The sequence below is a fragment of the Castor canadensis genome, chromosome 3 (assembly GCF_047511655.1).
Source record: "Castor canadensis chromosome 3, mCasCan1.hap1v2, whole genome shotgun sequence".
In the NCBI taxonomy this organism is placed as follows: domain Eukaryota; kingdom Metazoa; phylum Chordata; class Mammalia; order Rodentia; family Castoridae; genus Castor; species Castor canadensis.
Window position 1 is genome coordinate 70,420,258 of NC_133388.1, and position 16,143 is coordinate 70,436,400.

The 16,143-nt window shown below is 44.7% G+C and overlaps 1 pseudogene; it reads left to right on the forward strand.

The window, feature by feature from the left end:
• The first annotated feature begins 1,080 nt into the window (after positions 1–1,080).
• On the forward strand, positions 1,081–1,262 carry LOC141421790 (small nucleolar RNA SNORA51; annotated as a pseudogene).
• Positions 1,263–16,143: the final 14,881 nt, after the last annotated feature.

Here is a 16,143-nt window from a genome sequence, read left to right on the forward strand (position 1 = left end):
TGCAGGAAAGTGGAAAGTAGTGCCCTGGGCCATCTTGCTTCTGGAACATTCGTCAGTGTGCACAGGAAATGATTAGGGGAGGAAGAGGACCTCAAAATACAAGTGCCTCTGACAGCACTTAGCTGAAAAAGAGCTAAGGATTAGAAGCAGCCACAGAGAAACACAAATGTTACTGTGGATCAGGAGGGGACCTCGGGAGGTATTTTCCCTTCAGGACATCTTGAAGTCCCTCTTCATTTTTAATTTTAACTTTTCTGTACATGTAACTTCAGTGTGCTGGTTTTCAATACATATTTTAATTTATAATTGAAAAAAAATCTCAGTGTTTACTTTAGTCAGTCATTGCAATTCAACTAAACCACACTAAAACTGGTTTAAGACAACAATCATGCCAGGCACCGTGAGCAAATCAGGAGGCAGCGATCAGGAGGCTAGCTGGGGCAAATAGTTCGAGACCCTATCTCAAAAGTAGCCAGACTGTGGTTCCAATGGTAGAGCGCCTGCCTAGCAAGGGTGAGGCCCTGAGATCAAGCCCTATACCTCCAAAAAAGCCAAAAAGTAATACCAAAAAAAATCTTAAGGCCTAGGCAACATTGTCACACCCAGTCATGTGCTGGTGAAGTCATCTAATGAATTAAAGAAGAAATCTTCCCAATCTTCCTAGTACAAGTTAAATTCTCTTCCAGATAATTTTTTTTCTTCTTGCCTGATTAAACTACAAAGCTTTCACAAAAATAGGGCTGGTGGAGGCTTAAGGTGAAGGGCCTGAGTTCAAGCCCCAGTACTGAAAAAAAAAAAAAAAAAAAAAAAAAACACACATGCACAAAAAACCCAGACATGGAATCAACAGGCTTTTTTGAGCTTTTGGTTTATGTTGTTTTATTTTGCTTTTTTTTTTTTTATTGGCAGGGGGAGGGCAGAGGTTCTTGAGACAGGGTCTCTCTGGAACTCTAGGTCCTCCTGCCTTAGCCTCTGAGTGCTGGGATTACTGGCATATATGCCTAACTTTTTTGATCATTTATGATCTCCTTTAGATTCACAAGGTCAGGATGACCTTTGCAAAAGCAAGATGAATAAACAGGCTTCCTCGCACTTACCACAGGAGGCTGTGTTCTTACACTGACTGTCTAGAAAGAGGAGGCAAAGTAAACCTACCCTGCATATACCTCAGGGTTTACTGCATATACCTCAGGCTTTACTGCATATACCTCAGGTATATGCAGGTCATGTGCTTGGTCTTCACTGTGAATAATGAGACACAGGGTAAAAATTAAGAAAAGAAATTAATAAGCAATCCTGCTTTTGAGAGAAACCTGTGAAGAGCAGAGTATGAAAAGCCTATGAGAACTTGACATAAGCACAGCTCCGTCAAATAATCTGCAGTCTGAGTTTGGCATGGCCCCAGCCGCAGAAGAGTGCAAAATGCAGCACAGCTGCTTTTCCTAAAATGTTTACATACAGAGAGTAGCGCTGTCAGGTTCCTCCTGTTTCTGATAACTACAATGTCATGTTCCCCCTCCCCGCCCCCCACCCCCCGCCCCTGGAGAACTGTTCCTTTACTCCCTGGTTTGCCGCTGTATATAATAAACTCCCTGGAGGTGTCAAGGCTGTTGTGTGTCTCCATCAGAGTGCCCAGCCCACCTGCCCCCAGCTTTCTGCATGTTTGTCTTCTGTCCTTTGTCCTTTCTCAATCTCCCGTCACTCCCAGTTAGGTTTTACACAGGCCGCAAGAGGAGGCACCTGAACAGGAACCTTACTACGGGTGAACTTGAAGCCTGAGACAAGGAGACACTCTCCAGGAAGCACACGTATATCGTAAAACAAGTAAGGTGAGGGGGAGAGTGAACTAAATATAGTCAAGTGTAAAAACATGGGACCATGTGAGTCTAAGGACCAAGAACACTATATACAGGCTTTAAAAGCCATGCTAAAAATTAGAGGGAGCAGTGTCAGGTCATTTCAGCTCATGCAGTTTTTTTAGATTTTGTGCAGGATGCTTGCCTGTGGTTCCCTGAGGAGGGCACTGTAAATTTAGAAACATAGACATGGGCTGAAGGGCTGGAGTGCATGCCCATTTTTACTTTCGGGTTGTGGTCTATGATTAGAGATTGTTTGGAGCCCACTCCCTCACATAAACAAAGATTTTCCTCCTCCGTGTCTGAGCTGGGATGTGGGACTCACTTTGTGCGACCAAGTCATACAGGAGTGTAAGAGGCAGTATCCCTTGCAGGAGCAAAATGCTGCAGGCAGTGGAGCCACTGAGCTGTCAGCCCCACTTTATGAGGATAAGTTTTCACGTAAAAGTAAAATTCAGTCCAAAGATGATTCTGATTTTGATTCAGTGTCAGATTAGGAGGGTCATGAGGATGCTCTAGCCCATCAAGTACCGGGAACCATGCATTTGGGGTTACCTCCACGGCTAGGAGACTTCCTGGTCTTGCTAAGAGTCCCCTCCAGGTTGCCTGGCAGGCAGCTCATAGTCAAGGAGAAGAGACAGCTGGTTTTAGGGTTTACCCTGTGCTTGAGAGACTGGACCCTAACAACTCTGGCGTCCAACAGAGGTTTCAAGAAAATATTCCATTTAAAACTTTAAAGGGTAAAACAAGCCTGAGCAATGTATGGCTCTACAGTGTCATTTACACCGGGGCTTTTACGAAGTGTGGTAGGAGATACTGCTTTGCCTCCAGATGACTGGACAGGGCTGGCTAAAGCATGCCTGTCTGCAGGAAAACAGGCTAAAGCATGCCTGTCTGCTATGGAAAACAGGTTTTATAGAGCTATATTAGGAGTAGGCAAACTGTAATTTGGCCCTGGTCTGCATATCACTGCAGATATGCTCATGGGAAATGGACCTTTTAAAGACACAGATAATCAATTACAGTATCCCCTTTAGGCTTATCAGCAGATTGCTATTGCAGGCACAAGGGCATGGCAATAGCTACCCAGGAAAGGAGAAAAGACTTTGGAATTAACTAGCATTCTCCAAGGTCCCAATGAGCCATATCAAGAGTTTGTGGCATGCCTACTGCAAAACATAGGCGGGACAGTGGCGGATACTGAAGCCAGAAACATACTGGTAAAACAACTGGCTTTCGAGAATGCTAACAAGGCCTGGAAGATAGCCCTTTGGCCATATAGAAAAAGAACTACTCTACAGGAAATGATTAGAATTTGTGTAGATGTAGGGCTGAGTCACATCCAGGGTATAGCTTTAGCTGCTGCCTTAAAGGAAGTGTTCCACCCTGGGGGAAGAAAAAAAGGAGCATGTTTTTCCTGTGGAAAAAAGGGACATATTGCTAGGGAGTGTTTGAATAAATCCCAACTACAGCTAGGTATCTCAGGGCCCGTCACCAGGCTACCCACTGGTGCCAATGGGCCCAGGGCTCAACTCCATGGGTTATGCCCTTGGTGTCAGAGGGGAAAACACTGGGCAAATGAATGTCACTCTAAAACAGATATAATGGGCAACCTCTTATAGGACAGGGAAACTTCCAATGGGGCTTGCCTCGGCCCTGTCAAACAGTGGGAGCAATTACTATGCAGGCTCCTCACCAATACCCACCATTGAAAACCTTTTTCACGCACCCCAGGAAGCGTGGGATTGGACCTCAGTCCGACCTCCCAATACGTGTTAGCACCTGATTTGGGAGTGCAAGTTATCCCTACAGGGGTCTATGGCCCTCTGCCCCAGGACACAGTGAGGTTAATATTAGGGAGAAGTAGCACAACCATAAGGGGATTACAGGCTTATGCAGGTGTGATTGATGAAGATTATACTGGGGAAGTTAAGATAAGGCCCAGGCACTAGGTGCCTTTGTGACAGTATACCCGGAGGAAAAAATAGCTCAGCTGGTTATTCTCCCAAATGTGAAGAAAGGCAAGGTGTTAATTCACAACCCCAGAGAGAGATGGAGGATTCAGTTCCTCTGATCATGCCTACTGGGTACAAGTAAAAAAAGCTAGGCCGGAAATGACTTTGTTCTTAAATGAAAATGATTTTTGGGACTTTTGGACATTGGTGTTGATGTCTCTGTAATTGCTGCTAGACATTGGCCAAAAAGTTGGCTTTGCCAACCCTCTGCTGCCAATCTGCAGGGGGTAGGGGCCACTCATAGCCCCTTCCAGAGTGCTCAGCAGATCCATTGGAGGCATGAAGAGGGACACTCAGGGCTTTTTGCTCCTTATGTCTTGGACAATCTTCTGGTCAATCTGTGGGGAAGCGATGTATTAGAGAGCATGGGAGCTATACTCTGCACTCCTAATAGTGTGGTCTCTCACCAAATGTTTCAACAGGATATAATCCCCTTAGGGGACTGGGACAATATCAACAAGGTAGGTTACATCCTGTACAACCTTTAGGGAAACTGGGAAGGACGGGACTAGGATATCAGGCCATGGTCCAAACAACTAAACACTCCCCTTTCAAACATGCAGCCCAGATCACTTGGCTCTCAGCAGATCCAGTCTGGGTGACCAGTGGCCCTTGATGGGGAAGAAATTGACTGCAGCCACAGCTCTGGTGGAGGAATAATTAAAGGCAGGCATATTGAGCCTACCCATAGCCCTTGGAATACTCCAATTTTTGTGATTAGAAACAAGTTAGGAATATGGAGGCTTTTACAGGATTTAAGAGCTGTCAACAGAGTAATGCAGCCAATGGGAGCACTCCAGCCTGGCCTTCCCTCACCCACAGCTATTCCATTAGATTATTGTCTCTGCATTCTTGATCTTAAAGATGCCTTTTTCCCATCCCTCTCCATTCAAAAGACAGAGAAAAATTTGCTTTCACTTTATCATCACCAAATCATCTGGCCCATTGGCACCAGCTGATTTCATTGGACAGTGCTGCCCCAAGGCATGGCTAACAGTCCCACTATGTGTCAGGAATTTGTTACTGCAGCAATAGAACCTACACGCCATAAGTATCCAGAAGCTATGTCCTTCAATACATGGACGGTATTCTGATAAGTCATCCCAGTGAGTCTATGCTTCTACTAATCTTGGCAGACCTTACAAAGGACCTTGAGGCCTGAGGATTGTGCATTGCCCTAGAAAAGGTACAAACAATGCCTCCCTTTCAATATTTAGGACAAGTTATCAATGGATGCTTGATCTATCCTCAAAAAGTAGAGATCAGGAAGGACAATTTAAAAGCCTTGAATGACTTACAAAAACTGCTGGGAGATATCAATTGGCTCAGACCCTCTCTAAAACATACCACTGACACCTTATCTCCCTTTTTCAACTGCTCAAGGGGGATTTTAATCCTTCTTCACTTCGAGAACTTACAGAGAATGCCTGACAGGCATTGGTTAAGGCAGAGAGAGCAATTACCACAGCCCAGCTTCAGCTCTGGGATCCACAGAGCCTGTTCAGTTACTGATTTTACGCTCTCCACCAATGCCAATGGGAGCACTCTGGCAATTGCAGGGGTGTTGGAATGGTTACACTTGGGTCACTCTCCTGCTAAGGTGCTTACACCATATCATGAGCTGGTAGCTAGGCTCATTGCTACAACATTTGTTGTTGTGAATTGCTGGGGCATGAGCCCAGGAACATTGTGGTCCCATTTTCAAAAGATGAACAGCATTGGTTATGGCAATTTTCAGACTTACGGCAGTCTGCACTGGCTAATTTTCCAGGATGGGTCGGGGAACATCTCCCACATTCAAAACTTTTACAGTTTGCCTCCCTTCACGCATTTGTCTTTTCAAAAATTATTCTATCTTTCCTTCTGTCAAAGGCTGTCACAATTTTCACTGATGCTTCTGGGCATGGTACTGCTGCCTATTATACCAAAGATCACCACAAGGTTAAACATACTGTTTTTGCCTCTGCTCAAAGGGTGGAGCTGTGTGCTGTTGTCAAGGTCCTCAGGGACTTTCCACAACAACCTATCAATCTAAACAGTGACAGTTACTATATGGTAGGTGTTTTACGCTGCATTGAAACTGCTTATATCAGTCATACTAGTAGTGAAGACTTGTTTAATCTTTTCTTTCAGTTGTGTAGTCTGGTGTGAACTAACCTTTATCCCTGTTTTGTGAGGCATTTCCGCTCACATTCTAATCTCCCTGGCCCACTTGCTGACAGTAATGCCCAGGCAGATAGTCTCGGGGCTTGCCTTGGGCTTACTCCCACAAACTGCCACATCCATAGAAGCTGCCCGACTAAGTCATGCTCTGTACCATCAAAATGCTTCAGCCATAGGCAATTTCACCTTACCAGAGAACAGTCTCGACAAATCATTAAATCATGTCAACAGTGTGTCACATATTAACCTCCAGGGCCTTCTGCCTGGAATCTTGTGGCAGATGGATGTCACTCACATTCCCTCCTTTGTCCACCAGTGCTATGTTCATGTGTAGTGGACACTTATTCAGGTTATATCTATCCCTCTGCCCATGCTGGTGAGGCCACTAAGCATGTCATCGCTCATTGTTTGACTGCCTTCACCGCCCTGGGTAAAGCCCAACAGCTCAAGACCAACAATGGCCCTGAGTATACTTCAATTGCTTTTCAGCAGTTCTGTGAGGCCTATCAGCTACATCACATCACCAACATTCTTTATAATCCTCAATGGCAGGCCATAGTGGAACACTCACATGCTACTCTCAAAATGCAATTAAAAAAATTAAAAGGGGGAGATGAGGTACTTCCCCCAGCTAGCCAATTGCATAAAGATTTATACACCCTTAATTTTTTGAATTGCCAGAACAGGGTTTAGCACTACTGAAAGGCATTGGCAACCGCAGGAGCTGACTGTCAGGCCTCGGTTTCTTTGGAAAAATGTCTTGACTGGCACATGGCATGGCCCTAGTCCTGTCCTGATGTGGGATTGAGGGTATGTTTGTGTTTTTCCTGAAGGTGCAGAACACCCAGTGTGGGTACCATCGTGGTTTGTCAAGCCTCATGGATCCCCTGGTCCCGAAGATGAGGAGGCTGAGACTGGAAGACTTTCTCCGGGACAGGGAACCACTGAGGCTGACTCCTCTACTAACCAGAAGGCAGCCAAGACAACGACCACTGGTGAGAAAGACGCAGGACAGTGAGCCACCCACCTGGGGTCAAAATGAGAAACTGATGGACATGGTGACGATGGTAACTGGTAGCCTGGGGATGGCTGGGAATCCCACAGCCACATTGCTGGTGGCATTGGTCATAATTACAATACAGGTGGGTGTTGTGCAGGGCGCTGCGTACTGGACTTTCACGCCCAACCCGCCAATGGTGCATCCTGTCACTTGGTAGTCACCTGTAGCTCTCTTTACTGATGATATGGAGCACATGGGAGGTCACTCCTCAGGACATTTGGTGCCTCAATATAGTGACTATAGCTTTACAGGAATGTCTAGTTCCTTGCCCATATGTATGTCTTTTAATGGACTTAATGCCACAGAGCCCTATAATGCCATCCATATGCCTCCCTTACTGTGGTGCTCTGTTCATCAGGTAACCTGGAAGTCCAGGATGGCACCTTGGAAAGAGTGTCTTTTTTATGTTCAATCTGTCAGGAAATGAAGTAATTTGTTGGTCTAAAAATGGTAGTCAGGAATCCAATAACACCAGGTTCTGGCACTCGTCAGTCCTGGGACCAGGTGAGGGGACACCCAAAAAGGATTTATAGAAATTGGCAGCTGCTACTGGCCTGCTCAATCTCACGAGTTGGTCATTGGCCAATCTGGATAGTGAAGGGGCTGAGAACATTGGCCTACAGGCCTGCAACCAACACCTCTGCACTTTGGTGATTGGTAATGTCGAGGTTGCCAAGGGAGAAGTATTATATAGTATTACTTGTCAAGGGTGTAACCTTACCACCCACATCTCCAGTCTTAACAAGGACAGAGACACCCTGATTGTGGTCCAACCTCCCTATGTCCTAGTGCCTACCAACAGTTTAGGAGATTGGTATGCAAATAGAGACCTACAAGTAGTTAAGGAAATAAAAGGGTTTTTGCTTAGAGAAAAGAGGATGGTGGGGCTAATTACAGCGGGCATTGCAGCCCTTGTTACCACGATAGCCACTGCTGCCACAGCCTCAGGGGCATTGACTCAGGCTGTACAAAATGCTTACTATGTTAACAATTTGACCACAAATGTTACTTGTGCTCTGGAAGCTCAAGTGCAGACTGATGACAAGATGGATGTTTCCTTCAACATGCTTGAGGTTGTGGTTATCGCACAAGGCAATGAATTGGATGCCATAAAATATAGACAAGGGTTTCTATGCTGACTTCCACCATGTTTGTGTCACAGCTGCACAATACAATGAATCAGAATTTTGCAGGGAAAAAAATAAATGCTCATCTTATGGGTGCATGGGATTGAAGCAACGATACTGTAGACTTAAGGCAACAAATACTGGGCATGCAAAAGGCTTATAACAGTGTTGTTTCTCCAGCTAATATTGCAAAAATTATCCTGGATGAATCCAAGGGTTTCAATCCATTTAACTTGTTAAAGCAGTCCTTCTCGTATTTGGCAGGAATAAGTATTTTACTGTTCCTCTGTTTTCTTGTTCTTTCAGTCAGATGCCACATGGTGCAAAGATAGCTCCTTGGATTGGGGGACGGGCTTCATGGGCAGCATTTAAGAAATAAAAAAGAGGGAGATGTGGAGAGTGGAGTATGAGAAGCCTATGAGAACGTGATATAAGCACAGCTATGTCCAATAATCTGCAGGCTGGGTTGGCACAGCCCCCAGTTGCAGAAGGGAGCAAGGGCAAAATGCAGCACAGCTGCTTTTCCTAAAATGTTTTTATGTCCAGAGAGTAGCGATTGCAGGTTTCTCCTATTCCCAATAACTACAATGGCATGCCCCCCTAGAACTGCTGCTCTCCTTCCTTGTTTGCTGCTGTATATAATAAACTCATTGGAGGTGTCAAGGCTGTTGTGTGTCTCCATCAGAGTGCCCAGCCCACCTGCCCCCAGCTTTCTGCATGTTTGTCTTCTGTCCTTTGTCCTTTCTCAATCTCCTGTTGCTCCAAGTTAGGTTTGTAGGATGAGCTTGCTCAGGCCAAAAGAGAAACCAACAAAGAAAATAAATAAACAAACAACCCTGGTGTCCACCTATCTGGGACCTGCATCCCTTTCCTTGCAAAATTCATGTAAAAGGCTCACCCAAGGGGGTGTAGCTCAGTGATAGAGCATTTGCCTAGGTTAATAGCAAAAGAGTGATAAGGGAATTTGACCATCAGCTTCCAAGCAGCCTTATTTTTTTTGTCCTCCTCCCACTCTGCCTCTTGAGTCATTGCTGAGTCAGGTGACAACAGATTTGGAGCTTTTCTTCATACACTATTGGCCAAAGCAAGTCACTTGGTCAAGCCCAGAATCAAAGGACCAGGAAGTATACTGAAGTCTCTGAATTTGATCTAGAATCACTAACAAACAAATCAACAATAATAAATAAGGGAGGCAAGAGGGGTTGGGGGTGGCGTAGGTGGACCAAACAATGTATACATATGTGAGTAAATTTAAAAATGATAAAAAAAAATAAAGAAGGGAGGCAAGAAGATTCAAGGGTCTGGTAGTGTGTCTCAAGTGGCAGAGCACCTGCCTGGCAAATGAGAGGTCCTGAGTTCAAAGTGCAGTACTGCCCTCCCCAAAAAAGAGTCATATTTTTCAGCTCAAGCAGTAGAGCACATCCTTGACTGAAAACACAAAGCCCTGAATTCAAATCCTAGTACTGCCAAAGAAAAGGAAGGGAAGGAAGGGAAGCAGGGAAGGAAGGAAAGTAAGTCAGAGGAAGAAGAATTAAGTAGGATTTGTGAAAATTGAAGACACTGGAGTGGTGCCAGGAACGGGTCACAAGCCAAGCAATGTAGAAAGCAGAAAAGGCAAGGAAGCAGGCTCTCCACTAGAGTCTCCAGAAGGAGCCTGCCAACACTCTGACTTCAGCCCAGTGAGGGGGTTCATTGGGATAGATGTGTACACATTCGTTTTAGTCATGTTCCATTGAACTTAGTCACACAAGTGCTTCCATCTTTAGGGAGGCTGGGTAATGTAGCTTTTCTGAGCAGCCAGGAGCAAAAAGAGCATTGGGGAACACCTGGCCAGTCTCCTCTGTGGACTTTCATGGAGGCTTGTACATCAGGTCCTACCAGCCAGACTAAACCTCTTAGTTCCTCAAGAAGCCACTCTTGTTAGGTGTGGTGGTACATTCCTGTAAGCCCAGCACTTGAGGTCAGCCTGGACTCCAAAATAAGAATCTGTCTCACACCCCCCCCCCCCACCTAAGAAAAGAATACCACACTCTCATCCCACACCAGGCTTTTATAATTAATGAGTTTCAGCTTTATAATGAATCCTGTGGCAGTGATGATGGGTCTCACTGGAATTTCTGAAACCCTCCCATACCATGTATATTCAAGGTGACTATTCAGTTAAACGTAAGAGAAGGAAAGAAATATTTTGAATAATTTAGAGTTTAGCGTATGCTGCCAATATGCTTTTAAAATCAGGATACATATGTTCTGACTTTCTTTTTTAGAAACTGCAAGGCAAAGGAAATTGTATGAATAGCAAGGTCAGGGAAGTGACTGAAAAGTATGATTGTAGAATAGCAGAGTAAATAATTCAATACCTTTTTGGAATCATAAAGCAGAAAGAATCCTCAGGAGGTTTGGACCAACTGTCTGCTTCTGAGAAGCCACAGGCTAAAATCATTCCCGATGGGCTGAGGAGAGGGGTTTCGGAGTGGTGGCGAGGGGTCCAGATAGGAAAAATATTCTAGGCATAGAGATGTTGTGCAGAGCTTTTCTGATTTTGTCTGATTCCTCAGATTTTTATGTGTTGAGCCCTGAGCTGGTGGCTCACGCCTGGAATTCTATCTTTGGGAGGCAAAGATCAGGAGGATTGAGGTTGGAGACCAGTCTAGGCAAATAGTTTGTGAGACCCTGTCTCAAAAATACCAAACACAAGCTGGGCACTGGTGGCTCAAGCCTGTAACCTCACTACTCTGGAGGTAGTGATCAGAAGGATGGTAGTTCCAGGCCAGCAAAGGCAAACAGTTTGAGAGGCCCTATCTCAAAAATACCTAACACAACAGGGGGCTGGCAGAGTGGTTCAAGTGGTAGAGCGCCTGCCCAGCAAGCACCAGACCCTGAGTTCAAACTATTACCAAGAGAGGAGAGAGAGAGAGAGAGAGAGAGAGAGAGAGAGAGAGAGAGAGAGAGAGAGAGAGAGAGATCTACATATTGAAATACTCAATAGGGCAAGGTTTACCAGAGGTTTAAACATGGAGACCTGCAGGCAATTTGTGGAAGCTTTGGGGCTATAGCATGACACCAGGGAAAGCAACACCTCAAGACTTCACTCTGCCTGACCTGGGAGCAGGTAGAGAGCCCTCCTGATACCTCATCTCAAAGTCCTAAAATGAAAAGCAGATGAGAACCTCCCCTTAGCATCAGCACTTGCCTAATGGTGCCCTTTAGACCTAAATTCTGTCTGAAAGATGGAAACCCTGCATCTTCCTACTTCCTTTTTTCTGCCCCCTAATTCTTGAGGGCTGTTGCCACTGTCTCCTCCATCCGGGCCTCATGGTCTCATGATAGGCAGGAATAGCTTCTTTCCATTGTCAGGGAGCTGATGTTCTAACTAGTCCTCCAGCCTGAGGGTCCTGTACAAAAGGGCAGGACCTGCTCTCTCTTGTCCTCTCAGCCCAGAGGCAGGAAGCTGGGAACAAAATTTAGAGAAGCACTTCAAGGCTAGGAACCGGTGGCTTACACCTGTAATCATAGCTACTCAAGAGGCAGAGATCAGGACGATCATGGTTCGAAGCCAGCCCAGGCAAATAGCTCGAGACCCTATCTCGAAAAAACCCATCACAAAAAAGGGCTGGTGGTGGAGTGGCTCAAGATGGAGGCCCTGAGTTCAAACCCCAGTACCACACAAAAGAAAAAAAAAAAGAGAGAAGCACTTAAATATGTTGTTTAAATATGTATGAAAACAAGTCCCATTTCACTAATAAGTGGCAAGTCCGAGATCCTAATGCAGTTGACTTTGACTCAAGTCTTTGTACTTTTTTTTTTTTTTTGTGGTACTGGGGTATGAATTCAGGGCCTACACCTTGAGCCACTCCTCCAGCCTTTTTTTGGGATGGGTTTTTTTGAGATTAGGGTCTCATTAATTATTTGCCCGTCCTGGCTTTGAACTGCAATCCCCCTGGATCTCTGCCTCCTGAGTAGCTAGGATTACAGGGACAAGCCACTGGTGCACAGCAAGTCTTTGTACTTGAAAAAGCCATTCTTTAACTTTTCTGCTCAAGGTCAGCCTTGCTTTATATTTCCTAGCTTTTGGATTCCATTTTATTGCAAATAAATTAAAGTCATTTGGGCTGGAGGAGTGGCTCAGATGAAAGAGAGCCTGCCTAACAAATGTGAGGCACAAACCCCAGTATCGCAAAATAAAAATACATTTAATTAAAGCTGTTCATTGAGGGTTTATTAAGGACTTCCTACTAGGCTACTGCTATGGGAGACTTACTGTAAGAAGTGCTCAAGTTGCTTTTGCTGAAAAGCACTGACTCCTTACTTGAGCCCACAAATTAACTAAAAACAGGAAAAGCTTGCCATCTTTATCTCCATTTTGTATCTGTCTTTGCTGTAAGCCGTTGTCTTTATAGTTAACTTGGATTCCAAAAAGGACGAAACTGATAATATCTTTATGACAATGAACTGGAGCCATCTGGAGCTGCCACCCTCCCAGTGAGGACAATTACCCCCAAGATTTCTCTCAAACAGAAACCAGATTACTCCCTCCAGGTGATAACTTCCCAGAACTGGACCAGACCACCAGACCACTTGCCTGGCCAAGATCGCTGGCCCCACCAGTCATGAGACCAGCCAGACCACACCTGTGACTGAATTGTTTATGCATACCTTTGTCCTCTGCCCCCCCACCCCGCCCCTGTTCTTTTGACTATTTAAACTATAGCTTATGTGTGTACCCCAAAAATGGCTGAGGACAAGCTAAGTGCTTACTCTGCCTCTTCCCACAGCATGTCCCGATTCATGTAATAAACCTCCTTTCTCTGCCTTTACCATACCTCTTTATTTGGCATTTAGGGCTGGATGGCCAGACCTGGTATATGGAAACTCAGGAGTTTGGGCCTTTCATCCAAAACTCCGGTTTCATTGCTATTGCCCTCAAAAAGATTTAAGTCCTTGGGGCATCTGCTGCCCTAGGTGCTTGCATTATCCATCTGCTCTGAACTTTTTCCTTTTGTAAACAAACCCCTCCTCAAGTCATTTTAATTTGGGTGCCATCTGTTTCTTGTCAGAACCCTGACTGATGTATAGGATCCATATGACTCCACCACTGGAATTACACAGCAGATGGCTGGCTCAGCCATGGACCCCTGCCATAGTGCTCAGCTCTGAGGTTCACATTTCCCAGACCCATCAAGAGTTGGCCATGTGACTGGATGTGGGCAGAAGTGATGTCTCTGATGCCAGGCTGGGCCCTCAAACTTTCCAACTTGATCCTGGTGCTGTCTTTACCCTTCCTTATCAGCATAAAAAGCCCTAGGGCAGATGATCTGAATGATTTTGTGGGTGGATGCCTGAATCCTCTTTTACAATAATGATCTTTTTAATCAACTTTTTTTATTTAGAAGGAATTTTAGACATCACTACAGAAAAATTGTAAAGATAGTACAGAGAGCGCCCATATACTCCTCACTCAATTTCAGTTTCTCCCAATATTAACATTACTGTGCTTACATTTGCCAAAACCGAGGCTAATATTGGAACATTGTCATTAACTAATCTCCAGACCTTATTCAGATTTCACCAGTTTTTCGATTAATGTCCTTTTTCTGTTCTGGGATCCCATCCAAGCCGCTTTATATTTAGTTATCCCCAGCCTCCTCTGGTCTGTGGCAGTGTCTATTTTTTTTAATGACATTGACTGTTTTTAGGAGTACTAGTCAGGTATTTTGTAGGATTCCAGAATCATCTTTCTAATGTATAAAATAAGGATATGAAGGAAACAAATTATCTTGAAATATAATAAAAAAATTGTAACCAGGCCTAGCAAATGTGAGGTATTGAGTTGAAACACCAATCCTGCAAAAGGTAACCAGGCATGGTGGTGCACTCAAGCACTCAAGAGGCAGGAGGACCACCAGTATAGGACTTCATAGTGAAACTCTGTCTCCAAAAAAAAATAGTGGTGACTTCCTTTGGTGACAAAGGGCCTAGATTGCTCCTACACAGCTGGTGCTCTACTGCAAGACTATCCCCATTGCCCAATACATTTTCATATAAAGAAATAAATCAAGCTGGGCATCGGTGGCTCACCCTACCTGTAATTCTGGCCATTTGGGAGGCTGAGATTGAGGCAGGTTAGAAATAGGAAAAATCCGGGCTCATGTTGCCGGAGAATTGTCCAAACCACTCTCACCTGACTGGGAACTGCCCATTCCCACTCATGCATTATTGGGTGGGAATCTTTTTCCCCTTCCCATAGGTTGTGGTAGGTTTTAAAAGCACCTGAAGAACAGAAACACACCCTCTCTCTCGGCTCCCGGCTTCCACCTGGTCCTCATTATGCTTCCCTTTGTATTTCTCTTCCCTAACATTTAATAAACTCCCTTTACACCCATGTGTCCTGCCATGGATTCTTTCTGGTGAGGTACAAAGACTTTGGAAGTCTTCCAATCATAGACCACACAGGGAGGTTCCAGGCTCAAGGACAACTTGGAGGTGTGGCTCAAGCAGTAGAGCACCTGAGCCCCACCCAAAAAAAAAAAAAAAATCAGATGGAGCGTTATCATTGAGGTTTTGGGTTTATCCATGTATTAAAGTAGGGTGTTACCTTAACTAATATGGGTCTGTACTAAGTTATATATATGCATACACAAGTAATAGCTAACAATACAAAACATAAATACATATTTGTTAATTAAAACTTTTTTCTTACAAGAAAGCTTAGCCTCCCTCCAACCCAAAAAAAAGGAGGTATTACTGGAAATGAAAGGAAAGTGAAGAAGCTGAAAAGAGAGACATACTGAGAAAGAATCTGTGACTTTCATAAGCAGCAGGTCTTTATTAGGGAGAGGAGACCTGAGAGGGACTCTCAGCCATCAGCATATATATATGGTAAGGGATTCTGCCTGTCTTTTGGCTACTTCCTGCTGGCTAGGAGCATTGTGGGGGGTTGTCAAGCTTGGAGAGTTTGAGGAAGCATGATGGCCTTGAACCTGAGGTAGCCTGGGAAATGGCAGTAATATGCTCCTGTAAAAATTTTTGGAGGATATTAATGAGGCATGGTAGGAACATTAGAACCAGAACAAGGGTGAGAGAGACTGCCAGCACAATGAACCATGGGTACAAAGAGGGAAGAACATTAGGCCATAAGGATGTTAGCTGTTGTGCCCTATCCCTGAGTTTTTTATCCTGTCCCTAACTATGTCAGACTTACTGGTGAAGAAACAACAATCCTCTCCTAGGAAGAGGCATAGCCTGCCTTTTGTAGCTGTGAGGAGATCTAATCCTCTCCTTTTTTGAAGGCAAGGTCACAATGGGAAAAATAAGGGGTCCCAGTAGAGGGAAGATGCATGGCATCCACTTAGCCCAGGAAGACCACTGTTCCCAGCTGTTCATTGTTGGAGATTCCCAGCATGTTCCTGAAGTCTCTTAGTGACATCATGAATGATCCTGGACTGGCTGACATAAAAGCAGCATTTTTCCTGTAGAAGCGGCATGGTTTTGAGTGGCAACCTGTATAAGAGAAAGTAACCTTTGGGAGATAAAGTGAGACATGCAGTTAAATACATATGGGCCAATGGTTATCAGCATGAGAAGGAAAACCAAGGGACCTTGGGGTACAGACAGTGGCTGTAGGTTTAAGTAGACAAAAGAACTGGGGGCAGGGGACAAAGGTATGTATAGTAAATGGTTCCAACCACAGGTGTGGTGGCCTGGTTGGTTATTATCTCAGTCTTTGTTTTGGGAGAGGTTCCAGAGTTGTTGTCTGAAGGGTGTTCTGTAAAAGCAGTTTAAGTCTAAAACTAGAAACACCTTTATCAAGCAGAATATAGAGGAAGTAAAAGTCAGAATGCCCTGTTAAATAGACCACATAAGGGAAAATAACTCCATGGACATGGACTACTAAAAAGATAAGTTTGGAGCCAGCAAAAATA